The sequence below is a fragment of the Harpegnathos saltator genome, unplaced genomic scaffold, assembly GCF_003227715.2.
Source record: "Harpegnathos saltator strain DR-91 unplaced genomic scaffold, Hsal_v8.6 scaffold297, whole genome shotgun sequence".
Lineage (NCBI taxonomy): Eukaryota > Metazoa > Arthropoda > Insecta > Hymenoptera > Formicidae > Harpegnathos > Harpegnathos saltator.
Genome location: NW_020230091.1, coordinates 498,143 through 515,432, shown reverse-complemented (window position 1 = coordinate 515,432; position 17,290 = coordinate 498,143). Strand labels below are relative to the sequence as shown.

At 34.4% G+C, this 17,290-nt stretch overlaps 1 protein-coding gene and 2 pseudogenes across 1 annotated transcript in view; 2 read left to right on the top strand and 1 right to left on the bottom strand.

Annotated features, from left to right (window-relative positions):
- The first annotated feature begins 6,109 nt into the window (after positions 1-6,109).
- Positions 6,110-7,909, top strand: LOC109504087 (putative nuclease HARBI1; annotated as a pseudogene).
- Positions 7,910-8,118: 209 nt separating this feature from the next.
- On the bottom strand, positions 8,119-9,332 carry LOC109504089 (uncharacterized; annotated as a pseudogene).
- A 3,446-nt stretch (positions 9,333-12,778) lies between these two features.
- LOC105185970 (GAS2-like protein pickled eggs) overlaps positions 12,779-17,290 on the top strand; it is a 205,275-nt gene continuing 200,763 nt past the window's right edge. Inside the window, exon 1 of the mRNA XM_011145866.3 lies at positions 12,779-13,399. The gene's annotated coding sequence lies outside the window, so the exon portion shown is untranslated. The remainder of the gene's footprint in view (positions 13,400-17,290) is intronic.

Below are 17,290 nucleotides of genomic sequence, written 5' to 3'. Positions count from 1 at the left end.
ATACGCAGTTCTATAATACAGTTCACAGATAAAATTAAGAATAGTCGAAAAAAGAATAATTCATGAGAATAAGTTTTAATTTATCCGTTACAGTATTCACATACAAAGAATATTACAAAATGTTTAATGTAAAAAATATTATAAAAATGTTCAATGTAACATAAAATATCCAATAGAACGTATTTAAATGCATACATGCATGGAAAAAATTTCTTTAGATGCATTTTTATTCGATGGACTTGAATTTCTTTAATTTAAACAATTTAATGTTATATTAAATATTATTTTGATTGATTAGATTAGACCATGTTGTATTTGATAGAAAAATTGCTATTTAAAGAAAATATGTAATTTGATTTTCAATCAAATGGTATATTATCTGGTCATATTTTACCTTATCTATCAATCTATTAATTAGTTATTAATAATAATTATATAATTAATTCCGTTAGCCGTTATATAATTGTAAATTGGGTCATTCTGAACAAAAAGGTCTTTTACCATTTTGTAAATAAATATGTAAATTTTCAAGTTATCAATTGAAAGAGCTTCTAAATGTGATCATTTTTAATCATTAATAACTTAATAATTATTGCGATTTTTGCAAAATGATACTTTTCTCTTCTCAGTTTGATCTAATTAATCTTCACAATTTTTCGTTTCCAAAAGATCCCGGAAATCCTATATAATATCTAAAATTCATGTCAACAACTTACAATCAATGAACAATTTACTGTAAAAAAATTTGCTTTTGCTTTTATTGTAATGTAATACGATAAAATATACTTTTGTTGAGGAACACAAACTTTTGAAATTTTGTATTAACAATATAGGTATTTTCATACAATATATATCAGATCAATACTTCAAAATTAAATGACGTGCATAGTAACGGATTTCAAATAGAAGTAATTATTAGATAATGAGAGTTTCACAATTTATCTTATATCGATTGCCAAATCTGAAATTCCTGTGCCAAATATTGAATCCACAGAGATAAAGAAGAAGATTCAATGAATTCCAGAAGTTGTTGGATATTAATACGTTTTTTCACCAATGTTTCCAGAGCAGCAAGGTAAATAGAATTATTTAATTGCTACGATTTAATTGCTGCGATGTCATTGAGGACTATTTCCACGATAAACATAATTCTTATATTAAAAAATCTCAATCTCCAAATATTTATACGATCCTTATAAAAAAATATTACTGGTTGTGATAAATGAGGTAGTGATAAATTATTGTTACTTACTAATTTTAATACTCATACAAGTACTAGAATTACTAAGTAACAATAATTAATACAATAATATAAAAAGACGTCAAGGACGTATCTTCGTCTCAAAATACGAGTAGAACATGACTGCGAAATGCTATAAACAAGCATGTGAACCAAAGTATTAATACGAAAAACTATAAGCTTTTTCCTACGTCTGACTTGAAAAATGGTATATGAATCATATCATCAAACTCACAATATACCTCGGATATTTAATTCTTTGTGTGGCATATTTTTTCTACCTGAAGGATTTCTGTGAAATCTTATCTTACATTTCTATGTTTTTTGAGTTGCTGATTACAAATCCGAAATTAGATTTGAAAAATTCAAAATGGTAGATCCAATATGGCTGCCATATAAGGGTAAATTAGTATAAATCTAAATAAATGTAAAACAGTTATATGATATGAAAATTTTTAAGATTATTAATTACGAATTTTATGTCAGAGTTGCAAAATTCATTCAAGTAATTTATTTATAAAGAAATCTAACGTGTGAAAAATTCTGAAAGAAATTACATATATTATATTTTGGCATGTGAATAATATTCAGTAAAATTTTTCAGTAAAAGTTTTTAATCTTAAACATTATAGTTAGGTTAAAAAGAATAAAAAAAAATTTTTTTCATAAGAAAATGAAAGTCACCTTCAATTTTTTAAATAACACTATGCACTTTTTTGTATATAATATTGTAGAGGATTTTAAGATGGATTCAATACAGTACCACAAATATGATATATAAAAAAAGTACATAGTACCATTTAAAAAATTCAAGGTGGCATTGATACGTTTACGAAAATATATCTTTTACCTTTTGTTATTGTAAATTGTAGCCTACATGAAATAGTTGAAAATTTACCTTGCAACTTTTTCCTTAAATTATCAGAAGTGTTTAAAAAACTATTACATTACGTTGAACATTCTATATATTATTTGTATATATTACTAAAGAGAAATTGCAACATATATAATAATTTCAATAATAATTTCAGTATAGTCTAGTACTATTATAATAATGTTTAATAATATTGTAATAACTGTTATAGTAATTTTTATTACAAATTTTTTTAGTAACGTAAGGTAACGATTAAGTCAACTAAATAAAAAATCTTATAAAATTTTGAAATAATTATATATAGATTTTTAGTTATCGATTGAAGGATATTGGTGCATTATTATACATGATTGTCGGTCAATCTTCCTTGAAAAGCGATTAACTCTCTTATCGGAAATAGGACAGTCTCAATTTCCAAATTTTGCCGTCGCTATGATTTTTTTACACCGAGTTATTAACAAACTGTTTATCTAAAATCGTTTAATCAGCATTCAAGCTGCTAACAATGTTGCGCTGCAGCGACTTTGAGCTGAGCACGCTGCCAAAATATGGAGTCCATGCCCTCCCTCCCTCACACACATATAGACTCTTTTTCTGTCTTTCTATATTATTATTAAAAAGAGCCTGAGAGCGGTCATGGTGGGGATTTCCCGGTAACGCTATTTTGAAGAGTTTCTATGTTCATTTTATGGATAAACTACGTAGTCAACGTCTATTATTTTTCTCAGTGGATAAAAGATAATGTCCATAATTTTGTGGTTCCGTTCCTTGCTATTGAATACTATTGGTTAGACAAAGACAATCGACTTTCTGTCTGTCCTCGTCTTACCACTAGCGAGCAGCAATTGAGTTGTTGAAAAAAAAACTATATATTTATTTTAGTATAAATGCAATTGGATTTTGTGTGTAAACACTCAAGTTTGTAACAGAGGATCAAGGGAAAATGTAAATATCTGGATTGTATTTTTATCTATAAGATAAGAGTATATTAAAGATTCAATATTTATCATTGTTACTTCAGCTCATAACCGATTATTGCGCAAACCTGTCAAGCGGCTTTCAATCGTGACAATTCAATACGTACTTCATTGCATATTTAAGTCCATTTTTACACAGTGAATGCGTACCATGTAAAAGAAATCATGTAAAAAAATTGTATAAAAATAAACTTGCAACAAAGTATTAGGTCTATGCATAATTCCGTAGCGAAAATCGAATAAATTTCAAATGCAAACTATTTAGCAAAAAAAGCGATTTTAATCAACTAAATATGTTCCATTCTGTTCAACGACTTTCTGCCATCTCTCCACGAGCTTTATTATCCCTCTTTCTAAGATCTTTGGGCAAAGAAGTCGTCCAAGTGGTTTTTGAGGACGTCTAGGGAACTGAAGGTTTTATTATTCAAATTGTTCTGTAGCGCCCGGAACAAGTGATAGTCTGAAGGCGCAAGGTCTGGACTATACGGTGGGTGCACCAAAACATCCCACCTAAGCCGCAATAACTTTTGCCGGATCATCAGAGAAACGTGTGGTCTAGAGTTGTCTTGATGGAACACAACGCCCTTTCTGTTCGTCAATTCGGACTGCTTCTGATCGATTGTTCGTTTTAATTTGGTCAGTTGTGAGCAGTACCTGGTCGAATCAATCGTTTTGTTGGATAGCAGCAGCTCATAATAGATGATTCCTTTCTAATCCCAACAGATACAGAGCGTGACTTTCTTCGGCCCTAATCCAGCCTTTGTGACTGTCTGAGCAGCCTCCCTGCACTTCGACCATGATCTGTTTCGACTGACATTGTTGTAGACAATTCATTTTTCATCGCCAGTGATCACCCGCTTTAAAAATGACTCGTTTTGATGACGTTTGAGCAGCAAATTGCAAGCTGAAATTCGGTCCATTAAATTTTTTTCGCTCAGTTCGTGCGGCACCCAAACATCAAGCTTGTTTACCATCCCAAGCTTCCGTAAATGTCTCGAAACAGTTGATTGTTCAATGTTGAGGTTATGTCCAATCTCTATAGTCATCAAATGCTCGTCGGAGCCGATTAAAGCCTTGATTTGATCGACATCAGTAGTGACTGGCCGACCAGAGCAAGGAGCATTTTGGAAATCAAAATTTTTGCAACGAAATTTCGCAACACACTTCTAACACACACTTTCGCTTACGGTATTCTCTCCGTACATGACGCATATCTTTTTGTGAGTTTTTGCGACGCGTTTCTGCCTTTTCGGAAATAAAAAAGCGAAATACATCGAAAATATACGTTTTTTCCTTCCGTGTTCAAAATATAATTAAACTTCGTATATGTCATGGATCTCGATGAATACTTTCTTAAAATGTCGGTGCAAATTTCAGCTTTCACTGAATGTACGACATTTCATGTTTGATACATGTGCGAGCGGAAAAACAACTGCGAACATCTATCGAAATTTCGCTACGGAATTATGCATAGACCCAATATAAAATTTATGTTAAATTAAGGTAAACTATACAAAAAACAATTTGAAATATAAAAATATATTCATTAGAAACATTTTATTTAATAAATACATATTAAAAGTATGCAAAAGTTTTCATTGTTCGCATATATAATAGATGGCATTGTGAATTATTTAGATAAAAGTTACGATGCATTTTTGTCAGATTATGTCAATATTGGTTAACTTGCATAGAAATTGCATAGAAACTGATGCATAATGAGTTATATTCATGACATAAACATTTTTAATTCGTATGAAGACGGAAAATCGATAAGACGACATTGTATGCTTTTTTTATTTCATAGCGTAAAACAGCTGCCGAAACAACCAGAATCATTTGCGAAACTTATGATGAGGGAACGATAGCTGAAAGTTTACGTCGTGAGTGGTTTCCGCGCTTTAAAAGTGACGATTTTGGCTTGAAAGACAAGGAGCGTGCCGGTCGACCGCAAAAGATGGGTTCGAATGACTTGGAAACGTTATTGCAAGAAGATTCGACTCAATCGAGTGTAGAACTTGTGAAAAAGTTACATGTTAATCAGAGTACTGTAATTCGATGCTTACATGAGATGGGGAAAATTCTGAAGAAAAGAAAATGGATTTCCCATAAATTATTCGAGAACACTATTGCCAGCCGAGTCATCATTTGCCTTTCGCTATTCAATAGACACAAACACAAGTCTTTTTTGTATCTTTTTTGTATTGTGACCGGAGACGAAAAATGGATTTATTATGATAATCCCAATCGCAAAAGATCGTGGATAAATCCCAAAGAATCCTCTACGTCACAGCTAAAACGAAATATCCATGGTCATAAGATCCTTCTGTGTATCTGATGGGATATGCAAGGAGTCCTGTATTATGAGATGTCAAAACCATCTCAGACTATCACCGCGGAATTATAAAGTCGACAATTGAAGTAGTTGAATGAGAAATTGATCAGGAAATGGCCATATTTTGTGACAAAGCAAGACAAAGTAATTCTTCTGCACGACAATGCTAAGCCCTCCATGTTGTATTGATGACACGGGAAACTTTAATAGAATTGTAATGGGAGATCCTATCACACCTGGTATATTCTATAGATATTGCTCCATCGAATTTTCACTTATTTCACTCTGTACAGCACAGTTTTTCTGGTACACGATTTTGCAATGTTGAGGAACTGTAATAATTCATTTATAACTTCATTTATTCTAAGAGCAAAGACTTCCCAGCAAACACAGAATATAACTGTTATATAACATAGAAGTAACATGTGATATAACATATGTTATACTCTAGTTATATTGAGGTTATATAATTTGGTTTCATAGTTGTAATATAATTCTGTTATATATTTGTTACATTGTTTTGTTATAAACTAGAGATAACATTATAATAATAATATAACAGTAATTGCGTTCATATTACATTGATGTTATACAACACAACTATTCATGCAATCCATTAAAAACTGCAAATGCTTTCTATTGCGAATAATAGTGCGGTTCGAAATACACTCGCAGCGTTCACGATGCTCAAAGTGTTTATAGTGGGTCTGACTCAAATATCACGCTCCAAGTGCTTACTTTTCGGACCGGTTGTAAGCGTACTTACATGGAAATTAACCTAAAATTTTATTTATTTTTTCCGATATATTGTATGGAAGCTCCAAAATTTTATTATATGTGTCATATTCATCCCATTCATCATCAAATTGGAGAAAGAAGGGCAAAAGATTATATTATTACAATGTTTAGAATTTTATTCCGAAAACGATAATAGTGATTTAGAATTTGTGAATACATTTTTAAGCGACAATAGTGAAGAGGAAGAAACAGAAAATTTTGTTAAAATTATAAGTTTATATTTAAATGAACGAAGAGGTGAAATGCATATAAGACCCCGTGTTAAGGATTACGTTGAAAGGATTGTTCCCAATTACACTGCAGAAGAATTTAAAATGCACTTCAGGTATAGTTGATAATTATTCAAGTGTTATTATTATTATTATTATTATTATTATTATTTCTTACTAAACAATGTAACTGTTACATAGCACACATATTATGTAAAAGTTACATTGTTGTGTGAAAAACTATAACATTAATGTAATATAACTTTACTTGGTGTTTCCTGAATTGTGAGATTTCTATTTTTTTTTCTTAACAGATTGTTGCCTGAAATTTTTGAGTTTTTATTGCAATTGATAGGGCCTGCATTAAGTAGCATAAAATCAATCAATGGTAGGAAACCTGTACCAGCACACACACAGCTGTTAATGGCCTTGTGGATGATAGCAACACCAGATTCACATAGATATTTTGTATTATAACTTTTTGTCAAATATAGAAGAAAGCTATTTCATTTCGGTAACAGAAATTATATAAAGTCTGGCTTTCTTCGTAGATCTGTATGCACAAAATTTAATTTAGGAAAAGCTACAGCAATTCGTACAGTGAGGAGAGTTACTTACACTTTGCATACTCTGGCTTCCCGATTTATCAAGTGGCCTGTAAGTCAAAGAGCGATTAAAGTAATGATGGAGAATTTGAAAGAGCCAGTGCATTTCCTAACGTTATAGGGGCCATTGATGGTACCCATATTAAAATAAGAGCTCTACAAAAAGATAAGCAATCATATATGAATCGTAAGGGGTATCACTCAATCCATGTACATACAAGTAATAATTTTGAGAATATATTTAAAAAATTGTGGACATTTCTATTGTTTTAATATTTCTTTGTTATGTAGTATTTTTGTATTCAACATTTTCTATGTCATTTTTTAGGCTGTTTGTACTCATAACTTGCTTTTTATGTGTCTTAGCTGGAAATGTTGGGTCAGTTCACGATGCACATGTTTTTCGGCTTTCTCCTGTCTACCAATATATTCAAAGTCCACAAATATATTTTCCTAATAATTCTCATACTATTGGAGATTCTGCCTATAATATCCATCCCTATATTATGGTATTTTTTAAAGATAACGGACATTTGACGGGTAGACGGGTAGAACGGGTAGACAAAAAAATTTTAATTTTTGCTTATCTTCTGCGAGAATGACAATTGAGAGAACATTTGGCTTATGGAAAGGACGATGGAGAAACATTTTGGATTGCCTATCTATGGTTACTCTAGAAAAAATTCCCGAATATTTAATAGCTACTTGTGTACTGCACAATATTTGTATATTAAAAGGCGATTTGATAGATTTTGATGAAATATGTGAACAAGGTAGACATGCACATGGAGCATTGATACCTAGTAGAATGGAAGATGGTAATGCTAAACGGCAAACAATTATGAACAATCTAATTATGAGAAACAATTGATGTTCATTGTCACTGTTACCTGTTTCTTTTTTAATTTTTAAGATATGCATAATATTTATAAAATTTGTGAAATGAATTTCGTAATTTTATACTAATTTCTTTGCCTTTTAATTTCAGAACCTAAGCCCTCTTAATATTGATTAAAGGTCGTAGTAAAAATAATTGAATAATTTTTGTTATTAAATTTTATTTATTAACGTAAGGTCAAGTTTTACAAGCATCAAGAACAATAAGAACTTTAGAAACAAAATAAAAACTTTAGACATGACAAATAAGAACTTTAGAAATAACAATGGCATAAATAGGAACTTAGATATTCAGACTGTCAACAAAATTAAATTACTTTTTAGTGATGGCCTCTAAAAACTGTTGCATAATTGCTATTTTTTCCTTGTGTTGTCTTTCTTGCTGTTTCTCCAATTCTTTTAACCATGCTTCTTTAGCTTGTTTTTTCTTCTCTTTTTCTGCTCTTTCCTCTTTCATATCTGATATATAATCATCTAAAACAGCCACAATTTTCCATTTATTACATCTTTTTCTTATCATCATTTGTGCAAAGAGAATCAGATACGATTGCCTGCTGAGCACTTGGTCCAGCTTCTGTAGCAATAACTTTAGGATTTGCCCATCCCATTTTTCAAAAAATTTCATGCATTCTCTGAAAAAAAACATACTGTGATAAATCTTCATCAAATATAACTGAGGAAGAGAAAATTTAAATTAATGTACTTACTTCAAAATAAGGCCACGTCTTTCTGTTATTTCCTGACATAGAATTGTGATTTAATATTTTTTGATATGTCTTCTTCAAGCCATTTAATTTCGATTCACATTGCGATCCACTTACAGTACAGTTATTATTTATTTTCCTTATGTCATCAGCGATAGTTTCCCAAATTTTGTTGTGGCGTTTCGTACCTTCTGTAAACTTTTCTTCTTGTTCCTCATATTTTTCGAGTAACAGGTATACACATTAGACGGCCACACGAATAATGACTTTTCATTTGCTGTAACTCACTTGAATTTTTAGGATCGACATCAGAGTCTTGTGATTTTAGAAATGGTATGTAAGATTCATCATCATGTAGAGACTGAACAACCGTTGAAATGCCAATATCATTGTCTTGATCAGTTGAAATTCGTATATTTGTTTCATTCATCAAATCCTGGCTTCTCTTATCATAAATTTTATTAACGAGGTTTGTCATATAATTTATATCGGAAAATAATTAAAAATTACTCTTATGCTAAAATATAATATATATTTTACAATACATTTTAACCTCATTATTACACATGAACACATTAATTATTTTTTCTTACCCATACTGGCTCTCTCCGCATCTTGTCGCAAAAGCTTCAATATTAATGTTTCGCCACTATCTTCGATGAAAACAGGGACAGATATTAATTTATTCGACATTTTCGCCAACCAAATTTTTAAGTTTTTAACGTCTTTTCTTTTTAACGTGTTCTCTTCTTAACGTTTTCTGTGTTCTCTTCTTAACGTCTTCTGTGTTCTCTTCTTCAAGTCGTCACTTTTTCGCGCATTTGTGACGTCATGCAACTATGATACTCACGGTGACCCACCTTCCAACCAGAAGCATCGTGAGTACTGAAGACATCATGTATTAATGACGTCACTTTGCTCATGAAAACGCTGTAAGGATGAATCGGCCGTGAGCGCGATGTTAACGCTGTGAGCGTGTTTCGGACCGCAGCCTAAGTGTGCATTCCGATAGAGAAAGAAATAGCAAAGCGGAACAGTAAGAAATAAAAGAAATGGTGGAAAGCTAATCAATCAGACATTCCGTTCCGCTTTCTTGTAGATGCTTTATTTTGTAGTTCTATGTTTTTATGTATTTTTAATCATCGCGCTTAAATAGAACATATTGCCTATTTATATTGACGTTTGTAATGCACGTTTATATGCATACTGATATGTATATTCCTACAAAAAAGTACATCGAATCCATGTGGAACGCATTTGTTGCATTCACGTGGAATCCACAAAACCATATGGATTTCATGTGGACACAACGTTCCTATTTTCATGGAGATATCCGCCCTTATATTATTTAAACGTTTAAGAACGCTTGTATATTATACAAAACTCACATAGAGAAAAATTTCTTTAGGTTTAATATTCTTACTTGTTCGATTTTGAGTTGTTAAAATATATTTTTACAATATTATTTTTAGAAAAAAAAATTCTATTTCATTGAAGAAAACCATGTTGATAAAAAACAGGATTTGAGATAATAGTTTTCAAAAGTTTTTTTTTAATTTAATAATTAAAATTTTTTATTTAAACTTCTTTGAATTTGTTTCAAACTATTTCTTTTGTGGGTTAACCATTATAATACTCCATTATTAGTAATTTTGAAACATAGCTTATACTGATATTCGTCGCATATCGAATGTTGTTGCGTTGTTGTAATTTTTGACATGAAAGGTTATAATGTTCTGTGAATACTATAAGGATACATTATATAAGCACAAATCACAAGAACATCGTTGAGGAGTCATTGGGATAACTGCGTACCACTCGATTGTCAGATTAAGCAAAGCCAAGCGTGGTCAGCACATGGAGAGTGCCGCATGGAATCGAAGCTATCGACGGACGCAAGACACGAGAAAATTAGGAGTAAATTTTTTATATAACAATAATATTACAGTTATATAACAGCTATATAACATTTTAGTAATATGTGATATTTCTGTTATATAACTGCAACTTTCTATGAATGGGAAATTACAACTAACATGTATATTGTTTGTAACATACATGTTATATTACATGTTATATTTCGTTTACGACAATATAACTGTTACTGTGTTTACTGGGTTCTTTTATCATGGTTTTATCCATCTTTTGCCTAAAAGATGGCAAAGAGTAGTAGATAATGCTGGAAAATATTTTGAGTAAAGATACTTTGTCATTTACAATAATATTAATGAAAAACATTGCCTCAAAAACAATGGAAATTTTTGTATACCCTTCATATTTGCATTACTCTTAATAATATTTTAAGTTTCGTTAACTTATTGACTTTTGAAAATTACAAAAACATTAAGTTAACAAAAGTTAGGGCACTGTTGTAGCGGTATATTCTTAATAGACTAAATAGAGTAAAAAATCTAGTACCTCCCCTCACTTTTTCTCCCAACAAATAGTTACCGAGATATCGTAAGCTAAATATTGAAAAAGTTATTAAATTTTCCTTAAATATTTAAAAAAAATATTAGATAAATAAGAAAACGTTTCAGACAAAAATTGTTTAAATTAATTGGTAGAAAAAAATGATATAATAAAAAATAGGTCTCCCACTTAAAAATTTCAGTGATTCTTATATGATCTTGACAACACTATTCAAGGTTATATTAATATTATTGCGTAATGTGTCACTTGAAATTCTACAATTTTTATATGAAACATTTTTCTGTAAAACGCTTTATTTTCGAGATGTTTAGCCATTCTGAGGGCACAGGCGGCGCCAGTCCTGGCCCACCTAAAAATACGCTGGCCCACCCTTTGGCTCACCTTAAAATTTTAATATAATTATACTGTTTTATTCTGTCCAAGTTTTCAGCTTTTTTATATGAAGCTATTTTTATAATTAAAATTCTACAATTAATTTTAAATTCTATCTTCGTAGTTAATTTTCTCCTAGAGACAAAGCGCAATGGTTAGAAATATTAAAATGAATGATAAAATGATATATAATATATAATAAATATGGCCCACCCGCATGAATAGTTCTGGCTTATGCTTTTGGGACATTGTATGGGTGTGTTCCGTTTCACGCATATGCGCGCTAAACTATAGATAAATGCGCGCATATGCGTGAAACGGAACGCACCCTATATGTGTGCGAATCTATCATTATTATAGAAAATTGATCTTATATTTCTATGGAGGTATTTGATATGAAAATGTACATAAAAATATATTCATAATAGTATGGAGAAAAAAAAAATCATGTGCATGTTATTAAACATAATATAAGTCCGATGTAATGTAAGTGTGATAACATGTTTATCAACATGCAATTATAGGTATAGTACAGATATGAATAAAAAATGGGCGTAGCACAGACACGTACTAACCGGAACACTTTACCAACAGCGCTTGAAAATGGGTGTAACGAACGTAATTTCAGCTCAAAGATGGCGTACCAAACAATCCTGAAAATCACTGTCGGTAAAATGTCAGGATGATCGCTTTAGGCCGCTCTCAGGCTTCTCTCTGATTTTGATAATTACTGTCGGCAATCAGTCGTCTGATTACAAGTCGTCGTTACAAACAACTTGTTTTGAATATAATAATTGGAAATAATTGCGTCTATATTTGCTATCATGATTAACAATTATACAAAAAAGTAGCAAAATATATATTCGTATCTCCAATTTCTAAACGACAAGCTTTACTTCCTAAACCAACAGTTTCTCACGGGCCTCCCGTTTATTGCAATATTATCAGCGTTATTTCTTATCAAAAGAGAGAGAGAGAGAGAGAGAGAGAGAAAGAGAGAGAGAGAGAGAGAGAGAGAGAGAGAGAGAGAGAAAGAGAGAAAGAGAGACACATATAAAAGAAAATATAAAAGGAGATAAGCAGAAGTGTTACTAAAAGCGAGAAAGCAGAAGACTATATGGGTAGTTGATAGAAAAAAGTTAACATTTTTTCGGCGACTTTAAAGCTCCCGGTCGTGTTTCGTTTGTGTCGGCCGCGCCGCTACAGGAGATAACACGTCGGTACTCGCTCCAATCCTTAGTGACATCTGGCCGCGGTGGGGAACTACGTCGTTCCCCTCCTTTCGACCGAGGTGTAATCCGTGTTTGTAACTCGCGACTCTCTTCGACCGCTCACGGTGCGATGCATTTATACGGGCGGCCTGTATCTAGGCGCTTCAGTCTCTGCTTGGGACCCGACCGCGCGAGTATGGGGTGCGCGTATACTCCGCGTAACGTATCATACGGTATTGCTGTTTGAACCGCGGACGAATCAAACGACCCCGACGTTGACGTTTTGACAGAAGAATTAGAAAAAGAATAGAGGAGGGAACGTTGCTGCCCCCTACGTTCTCCGTTTCACTCTTTTTCTCTTTCTCTCTCTCTCTCTCTCTCTTTCTCTCTGTCTTTTCCTCTTGTTGTGTTTCCGCGCCTCTCTCCCTCTTTCCCCCTGCATGGCTCCAAAAGCACTCGTTGATTCTTGACATCCCCCATACGCACCCCGAGACGACTGCGACTTTTGGCGCGAGCGCGCCAATAATCCGCGTATGTCGCCGGGAAATCCACCGGCGCGACGGACATTCGATTTTCCGCTCGATGAGTGAAGCATCCGGCTGCTATCGTTGCCGTCGTCGTCGTCGTCGTCGTCGTGGAACGAGATCGGGATCAGTGAGTACGCGAGCCGATTCGTCGCGCTTGTGATTGTTGATCCAGTGGTGGTGCGGGAAGGATCTCCTCGGATTCCCGGTGCATAAGAACGTGAGTAGCATCAGGAGCATTTTTAAATAGCGCTGTTAAACGCCGCGGTCGTGTCACGTACGTGCCCGGAGAACGGTGGATAGGCGAAATTATAGATGAGGGTGTGTACGTACGCTGCGGCCGCGGCCGCTCGCGGCGAACGCGATCGGTCAATTTTAAATGATTGATTCGTTCCGCGGATCGGAGGAAATCGAGGCACGTCATTTCGATTGGCGTCGAACGCGAAGGCCGGCTCGAGTTGCATTAATAAGCAGGTGCATTCGCGATTATCGTGCTCCGGAGCGTTCCGCTCGGATCTTTCGTTATTCTATCATACAGCTGCGTCACTTCGCTTTTGTATTAGCCGAGTTTCTGAGATTATCGCGATTCTTACTTCTTGGACGCCGATAATCGTCGCAAGGGGCGTCGTGGCATCACGTCCGTCGCACTGCGAGTCGAATTCTGTCTCTGTGAAAGTTTTTTCAAGACTTTCCTCGAAAAGTTGAGTCGTGTAAAGATGAGAATCTAGCATGTAACGATTGTAAATAAATCAACAGTGCACCGCAACGGATGACTCATCGGCAAGTTCGCTTATCCAACGACATTGATAAGAAATCGTAGTATGATATTTGACGTAGACATGAGATGCGCGTGCGTACACACGTGTGTATGGTGTGTGTGTGGTGCATGCGCACACACGCACACATGCAGTGCAATCTGGCCAATATTAGCGCGATAACCGCATCTTCCGCGAGCGAATCATTTGGTAAAACTGAGCAACTCGCGAGACGGATTTACCGAGAGCTCGTCGCCGTTATGCGAATTCCATCGTGCGATCATACGTATTAACATTGTTATTTTTGTTTTACATAATGTTACAGTTAAATAATAGTACATTACGCAATACGATGCCACACACAGTACGGTGGAATAGTTCCGTTATAGTACCACAGTTAACGTAATAATTAGTTAAAGGCTTATTTCGCACACAATTTTACGCCATGCATTATACCTTCCTATTCTGACTACTTAATCACCTGTTTGAGTCGCTTTTATAGAGAAAGTTTCATTGTTCGGGCAATCGCGAGGAAGTAATCATTTAATTATGAGTAATTGTTGTTACAATATTACGGGGCGAGTTAATTATTCGTAAGAGACGGTGCGCATCGATTAACAATATTTGTTCGCATATGAATATTTATTGTTCGAATATTTGATCGCTGTGCTTTTTTAATCAACTATTGTTAATTAATATTTATTTTCACCATTTTCACGGTGATTAAATACTGTTGATCCATGTCTATCGATCGAGGAAACGGAATACCGTGGAGATTGTATAAAATAAATATTGATTAATACAATAGTTAATCAATATTTATTTTATACAATTTTCGCGCTATTCCATTCACTCAATCGCAGCGAGAAAGCTCCATTGTTTGAGCGGTCGTGACGAAGTGCCACGTTGCCTCACGACCCTTAATTGGAATTTGTTAAATTAAAATTGCGAATCATACACAATAAAGTGAGTGATTTCTCGGCGTCGTGAATAAACAAATCAGAGAGAGAGAGAGAGAGAGAGAGAGAGAGAAAGAGAGAGAGAGAGAGGGAGAGAGAGAGAGAGAAAGAGGGAAATAGTGTTTTGCTAAAATCGTTAAAATATATGTTAGGTGTTTCAGTTAGTTTTGAGGGATTTTTTGCAATCTTTTGCAAAAATTGATTAACACAATAGTTAATCAATATTTATTTTACACAGTTTTTGCGCTATTTCGTTCACTCGCAGCGAGAAAGCTGCATTATTCGAGCTGCGTGTTTCTTAACACGTTTATTTTTGAGAGACGTTAAATTATATTTCATTCAAAATATTTTCCATCGCTAGCTATAACTTTTTCTTACTTTTCGGGCAACAAGTGAATTCCGCGAAAATAAAAGAAATGTTCGTCCTTCGAAGCAATTCACTCATCGAGCCATTTTTGTATTTCTTCATATGATTTAAAGTGCTGGTCAGCAAGGCTGTGCTGCATAGATCGAAATAAGTGGTAATCGGAAGGAGCGCAGTCCGGTGAATACGCGGTATGTGGTAGGATCTTCCATTGAAGTGTCGATAATATATCCTTAACTGTTTTTGCAACGTACGGTCGAGCATTGTCGTGCAACAAAATCATTTTGCGTTTTCTTCGAGCTATTACTGGACGTTTTTGGTTTAAAATATGATTTAAATTGATTAATTGTTGTTGATAACGCACAACAGTGACTGTTTGATTCGGTTGTAGCAACTCATAAAATACGACGCCTTTCATGTCCCACTAAATGCACAATAAAATTTTATTTCCGTGAATGTTACGTTTTGGAGTCGATGTCGATGGTTGGCCTCGACTTATCCACGGCTTTTTACGCTTAGGATTATCATAGTAGATCCATTTTTCATCTCCATTTATAATTTGATACAAGAACTGCTTCTTTTTGTGGCGAGAAAGCAATGAAGTGCAAATGGTTAAACGAGTTTGAATAGCCAATTCAGACAATGCATGTGGAACCTATTTGCCTTCTTTTTTAATCTTTCTCATTGCGTGTGAACGATCTGAAACGGTTGATATACCAACATTTAATGCTTCAGCTAGTTCTTGAAGCGGTTGTGCTGAGTTTTCATCCAATAATGCCTCCAATTCGGCATCTTCAAACTTTTTTGGTTGACCTGAACGTTCTTTGTTTTTCAAATCGAAATCACCACGTCGAAATGGCCGATACCAGTACTCGCATGTTTTAACCGATGGAGAAAAGTCAGAATAAGTTTCTGAGATGAATCGATGGGCCTCAGCAGCCGTTTCCTTCGAATCGAAACAATAAAGCAATAAATATCGGACATTTTCTTTACCACGCTCCATTTTCAATCGCACAAAAAGTATAGTTATGTTCACGAATGCACATATCATGTGTCAAATTATTTGTCTAAGCTTTAGAATGGCGTACCAATTTTTAAAATACCTCTAGTAGATTTGTAGCTATAGTCATCTATATTAAGCCTTCAAAACTAACCGGAACACTTTATATATATATATATATATATATATATATATATATTGTAACGGAGAAAGAGCGTTTTGTCAAAGAAAAAGGACGTAATGCGTTTGTTTTGTGTTTCATGCGTCAATCTTCATTGAATTACTAATCCTTGCTCATTGCATTCTCAATGATACGAGCCGGATATGAAAAATGAGTGGCAGGATCTTCGGTTGAGACGGACACGATATGCGCGTTAGCTCGCGGTTGACGAGTACACTCGGCTGCGAGACGAGATTTGCGCCTAATGGTGCGATAATTTTGCGATGATTGAATTGCCGACGCAATTACTTGCCAGAGGCGTGCTCGCGGCCGAAGACGATCGAGATAAGTGGACGGAGACAAAACGTTTTGTCGCATGTGATAGTCCCGGAGTATACACCGCGTTGTGCAAAGACACACACACACACACACACGCACATGCACACGCACACGCGCACGCACACGCACACGCACACACACCCGCGACAATAAGTAATAAACGCGGGCGGCATAACAAACGACGGCCACGTATCGCGATTACTCGGACGGCATTGAACTTTCGTTCGATCTTTATCGATCCGGCGCGTTGTGATATTGCACCTTGTACCTTGAGACCATTTTTATGGCCATTTGCGTAAGAGTAAACGTTCTAAGCGGCGGCGTACGCGTATGTGTGCAAGAGCAGCTTGAATGAGAGATCACACCGAGATCCGATCTTGATAAGAAACATTCCTTTGATGATGGCGATTGGAAAGTCATGTGTGTGTGTGTGTGTGTGTGTGTGTGTGTGAGAATAATTTCTTTCTTCCTTCGCCATTTTTATAGCGGGTTCCCGATACTAGCGCCGCAAATTACCGTTCACACTGGCCGCAC